The sequence below is a fragment of the Thunnus albacares genome, chromosome 23 (assembly GCF_914725855.1).
Source record: "Thunnus albacares chromosome 23, fThuAlb1.1, whole genome shotgun sequence".
NCBI classification, from domain to species: domain Eukaryota; kingdom Metazoa; phylum Chordata; class Actinopteri; order Scombriformes; family Scombridae; genus Thunnus; species Thunnus albacares.
Window position 1 is genome coordinate 25751977 of NC_058128.1, and position 9102 is coordinate 25761078.

The 9102-nt window shown below is 36.8% G+C and overlaps 1 long non-coding RNA gene across 7 annotated transcripts; it reads left to right on the top strand.

Moving 5' to 3' along the window:
- Window positions 1-1059: 1059 nt before the first annotated feature.
- LOC122975577 lies at window positions 1060-3760 on the top strand. 7 transcript variants are annotated; one of them, XR_006400706.1, is made up of 7 exons: window positions 1085-1134; window positions 1293-1379; window positions 2023-2076; window positions 2452-2519; window positions 2646-2782; window positions 3207-3287; window positions 3506-3760. It is a non-coding gene; the product is annotated as an uncharacterized LOC122975577 (long non-coding RNA). The 7 variants fall into 7 exon arrangements; XR_006400710.1 differs by lacking the exons at window positions 1085-1134; window positions 1293-1379 and adding an exon at window positions 1060-1078; XR_006400705.1 differs by lacking the exon at window positions 1293-1379 and having other exon boundaries at window positions 1081-1134.
- Window positions 3761-9102: the final 5342 nt, after the last annotated feature.

Consider the following 9102-nt stretch of genomic DNA (forward strand, 5'->3'; position numbering starts at 1 on the left):
AACAATGTACAAGAGTAGTTGTACAGTGGACACTTCTAAAAATGTCATTGTAGTCATATTGTTGTATGCTTCCTTACACACAGAATAAATGATAGTGTGAGGAAATATACGTCATGGGTAATTGGATATATAAATTGTACATTGTACATTTTGTGACAAGTTTAAGTTTTCTAGTCAGTTAATATTTGTGGGATGACACCTTTATTTTGAAGGATTTGGCCCTCAAGTCCACTTGCAGCAGGCAGGCTGGGATGGAAAGTAACTCAGTACAAGTACTGTACTTAAGTACAATTAGAGTATATACTTTACTAGAGTATTTACATTTGATGCTACTTTATACTTCCACTCCACTACATTAGTTAGTTACTTTTCAGATGAAAATCTGATACATTGGATAATGTTCAAATGATCCAATTATTCACCAAAAATCAAAGATTAGAGAAAAAGTCCAAAAAGTAAAAAAAAAATAGATTTGCGTATCAGAACTTTGCTTTTTCTTCTTTCCTCTCCCATTAATCATCTCATGACCCCTCAGATTTATCTGGTGATCCTTTGAAGCAGCCTGACCCCTAGGTTAGACTGTACTCTAGACCTGCTATATGTGAAAAGTGCCCTGAGATAGCTTTTGTTATGATTCTGCACTATATAAATAAAATGACGTGAACTGAATTGAATTAGGTTGGGAACCACTGGATGAAACTAGCTAACTGTAAATAAAGTAGTTCAAACTAGCTGCACCTCCAGCAGCTGCAACCACAACATGCTGCTTACACACAGATGCTTCAGTATTAATAATCTAACGATGTCATATATAAGAATATTTTGCTGCTAATACTTATTTACTTTTACTTAAGTACACTTAAAAAAAAGGAGACTGTTATCTGTTGGATTTATCTAAATATCTTTAATGCATTTAACATAATTGTTTCATGTTCTGAGGCAAAATGTAACAGTATTGTGTTGAAACTACATTTTATGCAGAGAGAGTACATGAACTTGTTTAGCTCGTGTTAGGATAAAGTGAATCAATTATGTGTCAATATAATTTTCTCGCGATATCCCGCGCAATGCATTTGAGGTAAGAGAGACTGGCTTTGTCATGTCCACGGTCACGCCATTACTCAGCTCAGCTTGGTAAATATGGATTGCTGGAATAAATTTGAATATTAGCCAATGCATAACCATATGTTGGTGACTTCCAACACACAAACAACATAAGTTAATGAACTGCCATGAGGTTATTTGCTCTTGCACTGTTTAATTGCCGTGTCTACTACGTTTCCTCGGTGAAGATTTCCAAGCAGACGCCATTAACTTACTGGTAACATTACCTAACTTAATGCAGCGCTGTTCATCTCTGTGCGCATTTCTTTGCATTGGTAAGTTGACCGACCGTAATAGTGAGATAATACAGAAAGAGTTTGTGTTAAATTATTTGTGTTAACATCACAAATATTTAGTTGAAATGACATCAGTTAACTTGATAGGGTGTGGCCGCTGGCAACGTGCGTTGATTTGTACTAACTTCATCTGCTAATTTAGCATTTGTTAGCAAAAATAGTTAATGTAGCATTAGCTTTGATCAACGAGGAGTGCGGGTGCTTTGCTGCGGTTTGACAGTCGGAGGATTATGTTATTGGGTTTGTGCCGTTAAAGGTAGGCTATCGATTTATTTATTATTTTTCTAGTGTTGAACATTTAGGACATAGATTGCTAGAGTGTTTTTAGCGTTAGGCTGCGGTCACACTAGCAATGGGCAGAAAGAAACTTTGAGTGCCCGCGTGAATTAAAAGGTAACGTTAACCATTACAGAAGGCTCTGGCTACTAAGCTACCAGGTCCCAGTAAAGAAGATAGTCTCATAAACCATTTGATATTTAACAATTTTGTGAATATTCGAAAATTGTGACGCAACCCTAGTTTATACATTGTTTTTATTATATGTCACTTTTGTTTTGTGAGTCACAGTTTTGAATTGTAGAAATGTTTGATTTTAATGTTGTCACTCTTGTTGCTGCTGCAGATTGCTGTTAGACATTCATAACGTTAGCGCTGCTGCTGTGGCTCAAGTTCTATGGTGAGTATGTATCTTTTCTCAAATTAACAGGATTAGAAGTGTCTACACCCAAAGTTATATTTGAAAGAAAATAACACTATACAAATGTAGTGATTTGTATTTAGTGCAGCTGATAATGAGCCACTCTACTGTAGAACTATATAGCAGCCTTACACTCCACTGTTATATGAATGTATAAGAGAGCATTGGTGTCATTTACATTTTCAGATGCAGAAATATATATTGGCTATTTGCTGCTCTTCTATGAAAAGATTGGAATCAGCCATCAAAAAACATAATTACTTCACACTGTACACATTCAGTATTTTTTGTGTTTAGAGAAATACAGTTTTACATTATAGAAGTGTTTTTTTTATGCTGCTCTTTTGGCTCCAGATTGACAAGCAAACTTAGTCTGTCCATATCAACTGGAGTCAGCACTTTCACTATGTGCTGTTTTTGGGGTGAGAAAATAATTTTTTTAATTTGCTCTGTTATTGGCGCGCATATATAATTTTTATTTAACCCTGTCCCACTCTGTTATCGCCATTGTCTGTCACACCTTTAGAAATGATTTCATGTTGTTTCAGATAAATGCATGACAATGCCTCTACAGTCAAGGTTTCTATCACAGCTTGACCTACACTTTGCAAGTCTGCTGAGGGTGTTTGCGAAGTGATCAGGGCAGCAGAGCAAAAAGATTAAAGACATGGCTGCTAAGATGAAGGTAAGACCCTTTTAACTATTTAACTATAAATTGCATATGCATTGCATTAGGTCAGTAAAAGATTTGTAAGTATCCATTACAGTGGTCAATTTTCCCATAATTCAACAGCTGCATACCACTGAAAGGACCAAGAAGATTTATAATGCAACCATACTGTCCCACTATGAGAAATTGGTGTGATTGTTTTTTTTTGTTTGTTTGTTTTGTTCTAAATCACATCCACTAGTGCAGGATGAAGTCACTATTAAAGATGCATTGTTATCTATAATGTAAATGTGAATGAGTTAATTTCAGTTGGACTAAGGACCTGAAATGTCCAAAACAAGGATGCACCTGAACCTAAAATACAACTTTGTCCACATTCTTCCCTGCTATTGACAATTTGAGTTAAAATGTTGCTATGTTCTTTGTTCTAATCCTTGAGGATGACATTGATGCTGGCATCATAAAAGGACTCTGCATCTACCTCAACGAGGATCCTGATGATCTGGTGCAGAAGTACATGGTGAGAAAAAAATAAGTTTGTTAAAACATGTAAAAAATAAATAAATAATAAGGGGCCTAAATTATAATAACTTCTTTTTTTGCATTTCTTAGTCCTGAGGTAATGGTTGAAATAATCTGTGTGGCATAAAATTGCCATCTTAATGAGGTTGAGAGAAAAAAAAAAAAAAACTAAATAAATGAACCTATCCTTTAAGACATTCTTTTCCTTTCACCAAGACATGACTGAGGCCAACACACTAAGTCGCCAGAGAGACTCCCAGCAGTGACTATTCTGATGTTGGAGTAATCATTGAGGGCGTGGTGGTGCTTCGCGATCTGCAGAATGTGGCCCTTGCATCTGCCATGCTGTTCGGACTTTTTTATACCTTAAATATGACGTATCCATCAAAGCTCTGCTACACCTTCGAAGTTCTTCAAAAGGTAATAATGGACTTGGATGAAGCTGAACTATCAAGAAGGGCCCAAAGCCTGAAAACTAAAATGCACCAGTGAGAAGAGCTCACTGCTTTTGTTTTGGCCCACCGCTCCTGGAAAAGTCCTGTATAAGAAACCTATAGCTCCTTTTGACCGAGTGGTGTGGCTTGTCCTCTTACTTCCAATATTGATGTCTTACAGTTGTCACTGTCAAGTTATTTGCACATTTTATTGTTAATATTCAATTAGCTGTTTTACAGTTGTAATTGCTGTGCGGTTCTGTGCATATTTGATATTACTATTTTATATAGTCATATGATATATTTTTGAATAGTCTTTATCGTTGCATGGCGCTTTTAAGGTGCACTTGTTCAGTGTATTTCTTGTTCAGGGATGTGTGTGAACTGTATGCAGACTCCTATAAATCAGGGAAAAGGAGGAGGGGAGGTAGGGGGCCCCTTGTAACACCATTTTTGCTGCTTTCACACTGTTTATGTAATCACACTGCTTTCATACTGTTTGAACTCTGATAGATACACAAGGCAGTTTGGTAATGTAGAAATTGGTGTCACTAGGTTGATCTGCAGTGAAGTGCCTTCTCTTGCTTAAAATATGTCATTTTATATGTGACATTTGAACCTGCCACATTTAAAGCTGGGACACCTGCTGTTCTTCTAGGAATAAAGGTTTTGAAACAAAACTGTTTCATCATTGGAGGAAAAAGTGGGTAATGTTAAGAATGATCAAGAAAAAGTTCATTGACAAGTATTATACACCAAGAAAATAATTGTTTGCTGAAATTTTAATTGTAATTTATTGTTTCTTTAGTGTTTTATATTTACATTAAATTATATTAAAATTTGTAAATTAATTTAATCTTAAATATTTAATATAATAATAACAATAATAATAAAATAAATATTAAGTGATCAAACAGTGTTGGAATAAAAAAGATTCGAATGTGTTGGAATAAAGTGATCAAATTGTGTATAAGTAAAATGACCACAGTGTTTAATTTACTTTATTCCATCAAATTTCAATAACTTTGTATCAACACAAAGTACTTGTGTTGATTGAACATAAACAGTTTGTGTTGATATAACAATTCTGTAAGTTCCTGCCAAAGCAAACAATCTGTGTGCAACCAATGTCCACTATTGAATTGAGTCTTTTTTTTCAGTGTAGGATTTTTCATGCAGGACTTTTACAATATTTTTACATTGCTGTATTCGTACTTTTACTTAAGTAAAGGATCTGAGTACTTCCACCACTGCTGGCAGGGCACAAGAAAAAAAAATCTATTTTGCAACATAATGTTTTGCAAAATAACAAAAGTTTTGGCAAGACAACTCAAAATTAGGTCTTTATTGTTACCAATCTAAAATATTTTCCTGCACGTTCTGTCTATGGCTCTGTACAAAACACCATGGAAAATGAACAATGCATTATTTTTCATACATTATATTAGACTGCCACACTATGATAACTAGCACTCTCAAGAACTTTGTCATTTGATGGCTGCTTCAAATTAAAGTGTTGTCATTATTTACGTTGATACCAATTTTCCCCATTTCTATATTTATTATTTTCTACACTACCTACTGCATCTAGCTCTTGCACTTGCAGCGCTAGTTCAAGTGTTGTGCCTATACCAAACACACAACTCAGTTTTGGCGGACGAAACCACTGAGTGAGCTGTCCCTGGCTTGCTCTGGCTTGTTCTGCGTGGTGATGTTCTGCTTGACTGTGGCTCAGCTGTGCTTCCCTTCAGGGGGGCTCATTTGTAAGACTCCCTCCCTGCGCTGCTTCCCTGCACTACTCTAAAGCAAGGACTACTTGCTTACATATGGCCCTCAATTAGTTTGGTTACTGTGGGACTTGGAGAGACTGCGTTGGCAAATGTACTACAGCAAGTGACACGTTATTGTTTATAGCCAGAGGAAATTGTGACTGTTGTTATTGTCCTCTCATTAGAGCTGTGAATGTAGAGAAAATCACTGTATGATGATGATCTATTGTGCTGCAGAGCTCAATCTGCTGGAGCTAATGCTGAACTCAGTGTCGTAAAACAACTGCAGTTGGTTAAAAACACAAATTAAATATTATCTGATATTCCATACAAAAACATATCTGTCACCTCTATCACATATCATTACCATTTAACAAATGAGTCTGCTTTTCTTTTTTTCCCATTTCCTGTCACTATCTACTGCTAAGTCAGCCCAGTATCCCTACCAACTGCAACCATATTGAATCACCAAGTGCCAGGAAGTAGTATGTCCTTTATATAGTGAGGTCGGGGTGGTAAATGAGTGCAGTGATGGACCCAGGCAGTCTGAGGGGCAGGAGCAAAAAAATATAAAGGGCACCTGATACATTCAGTGGGCCCAGCAGAGAACAATGATGCATGTTTGACAAAAAGGTTACATTCCCAATTAAGATTAGCATTTAATAGGGTGATTCAATATATCAGGAAACAGCACCTCTGTATTAAAAAAAATCACTTTTTAACATGTATTTTACAAACATCTCTATAATAAAATATGGGGAATGGGTAACGTTTTAACGTTGTTTATTTCTCAAACACATCTGTACTAAAAACATGGAACTTTTAACATTTTGAGAATTAGCTGTTTTGGGTAGTCTTGTCAGGGAAGTGAGACGCACAATTAGTGAAATAAAAGGAGAATCCTTTTGGCCATGCCTTTGTAAATGTTAATGATCTCATTATGGTCTGTTGGGATGTCCCTCTCAATGGACAACAGCAGAAGATCTGAGAGCCTTCCTTCTTCACATCTGTTTCTAAGCTGGGTGTTGATCAGCTGCAGTTCTGAGAATGATCACTTGATTAATGCAGTTGTCACTGGCAATGTAGCATATATTTTTATTTTAGTCCAAAATAAGCCTTATTTTTATTTTAGTTTTGTCAGATTTGGGAAGAATGTGTCCACATTATTTTCTTTAAGGCACATGAGCATAGCTTGGACATTGCTTGTAGGGAGGGCATAGGAAGAGTGAAACACCTTCAGTTCAGTGACAATACTGTCTTCCTCCATGTCATAGAGTTTGTAAACATCCTTGACAGATTGGGCAGCTCTGTCATTTGTCATGCCTTTCCAGTTACTTGGGGTGGTAAGGCACTGACATACAGCACTAGAAGTGCCCTTGCCTTTGTCATGTATGTTATTACCCCTACCAAGAAAGTTATGTTTTCACTCCTCTTTGTTTCTCTGTTAGCAGGGTTACTCAAAAGGTTCTCTTCCAGATTTCATAACAGTTTCATGACAGGATCTATTTCTAAAACTTTTTAACATGCCAAGGCACAGGTTTAAGTTCTACTGGGCATCCCTCTAATTGCTAATAGCTAATGCAAACATACCTCTATCTCTCTCATCTCCCCCCTTGCTGCCTCTAGCTGCATTTTGCAGATCCCTTTGTATTGTCTTCAATTTTCTGTCTCTTCTTGGCATTCTGTAATCATAGGGTAACCCAATACTAATCTCCCTCTCTACAAGTGCAAGTTAATCCATGCTCAAGGGTTGTAAACACATTTTGAATGAAGAATACTCTAATGATTTCCTTAATTTGATTTTACTACACCACAAGGTTGATTTGTAGTTTGTACCAAATATTTAATATTTAGTAGGCTATGTGTCTAGTTAGCAAGCTACTATCTATTTAGCATATTGTTTAGCTTTGGACAGGTCTACATATAAAACCAACTTAGAAAATACAGTCTACATACATTAGTAATGCATCCTTAATAAAAATTTAATCCAAACACTTAATTGCAAAATAGCCTTGCTATGTGACCTGTCTCATAAATTGTCGTAGTATCAAGTAGGGATGTGCGGCGAACCCAGTAATTGTATTTGTATCTATATTTGTTGAGGCAGCAACATTTTTTGTATTTGAATTCGAATAAAAGTGGAAAGAGGCTTAAAAATCCTATTTTTGTTTAGTGTGTTACAGTAAGTGTTACAATAAGTGTTCATGAATAAACTACTCTACGAAGGAGGTCACCACATCGGGTCTCGAACTCCAGTCTCTCAGATCATAGACAACTGTGCTGACTACTGAGCTAAAACATTACTCATTGCCTAATTGCAGACAGACCTCTACCTATTTAAACACAGAACCAGCACACAGTGTAATGTGTAGGGAGGAACTTCAAAAGCTATTCTTGCTTTGCACTTTTCATTTATTGCTTATTTTTTACAACCTAACTTTGTGGAAAGGAGAAGGGGAACAAGAGGTTATGCAGAGTCCCTTGACAGCACTTTGCTTGTGTCAGTAGCTCAGCTTTTTTCTCTGGGGAACACCCCCAACTCCGGGAGTGATGTCCAAATTAGGAAATGTGCGTCATGTAGCAGGTGGATGTGACTCCCCTCGTTGAGACCTGCTGATAGATGTAACAGCAGAGCAGAGGAGGGAGACTGAGATAGACCAGTGTGCAGACTGAGATCTGCGCGCTGGTATTTGACTTTTTTTTTTCTTCCTGAAAAGGAATAATTTTTAACATATTTGTATGAAACAAATATTTGTAAAAAAAAAAAAAAAACACTATTTGTGCTTTGCCAAACAATATATTTGGCAAAGCACCCCTAGTATCAAAGTTACAAAAACAATCTAAAGGGACACCCCCTTCAGATGAGCAAACTAGTGAGTAGTACTGTGCCAAAATCAGCTAAATGGAATAATGTCAGTTACAACAACTACAGAATGTTTTAATGGTGCTCTATTTTTCCTAATGATCATTACATAAAGGATACATTAATTTATACAATAATGGCCAGTTTACTCCATCATAAGGGCATTTTATAGGGCAAAGTATCTCATGTTCCTCACTGGAGGGGCACTTCACCATGTTTTTCTCCCATACGGTGGACCCTATAGGGCACCTTTTTCAGTGAAAGGGCACCCAATTCTGCACTACAGTATGTTAGACTTAGGGGAACCCTAAATTGCACTTTTTCCTTTTTTTTTTTTGTTCACAAGATGGGCGCCCATACAGAACCTTCAGCTCACCCCATTACAATGGCATCATAGGGCACTGCATTACATCCTCTTCATTTTAAGAGCACATCATGTTTTCTTGCTTTTGGGAGTACTTTAAGGGGCACTATTACATTTTCTTCCGCTGAAAGGGCATGCATGAAAACAAACTTCCAGATTGTCACATGTAGAGGCCCTCTATAGGGCATTTCATCCTGATTTACCCACAACTAAAACAGTCATTATAGAACTTTGGTATATTTTCTCCTTTGTGCAGGCACCTTAAGGCCTTTACACATACACAGCGATGCAAATAAACAACACGAAATTGCGAAATAATTGCCTGCGAACAGTTCGCATCAAAACTGTTCACGCTGGCAGCGATACGAATTTGCGACAGAAAC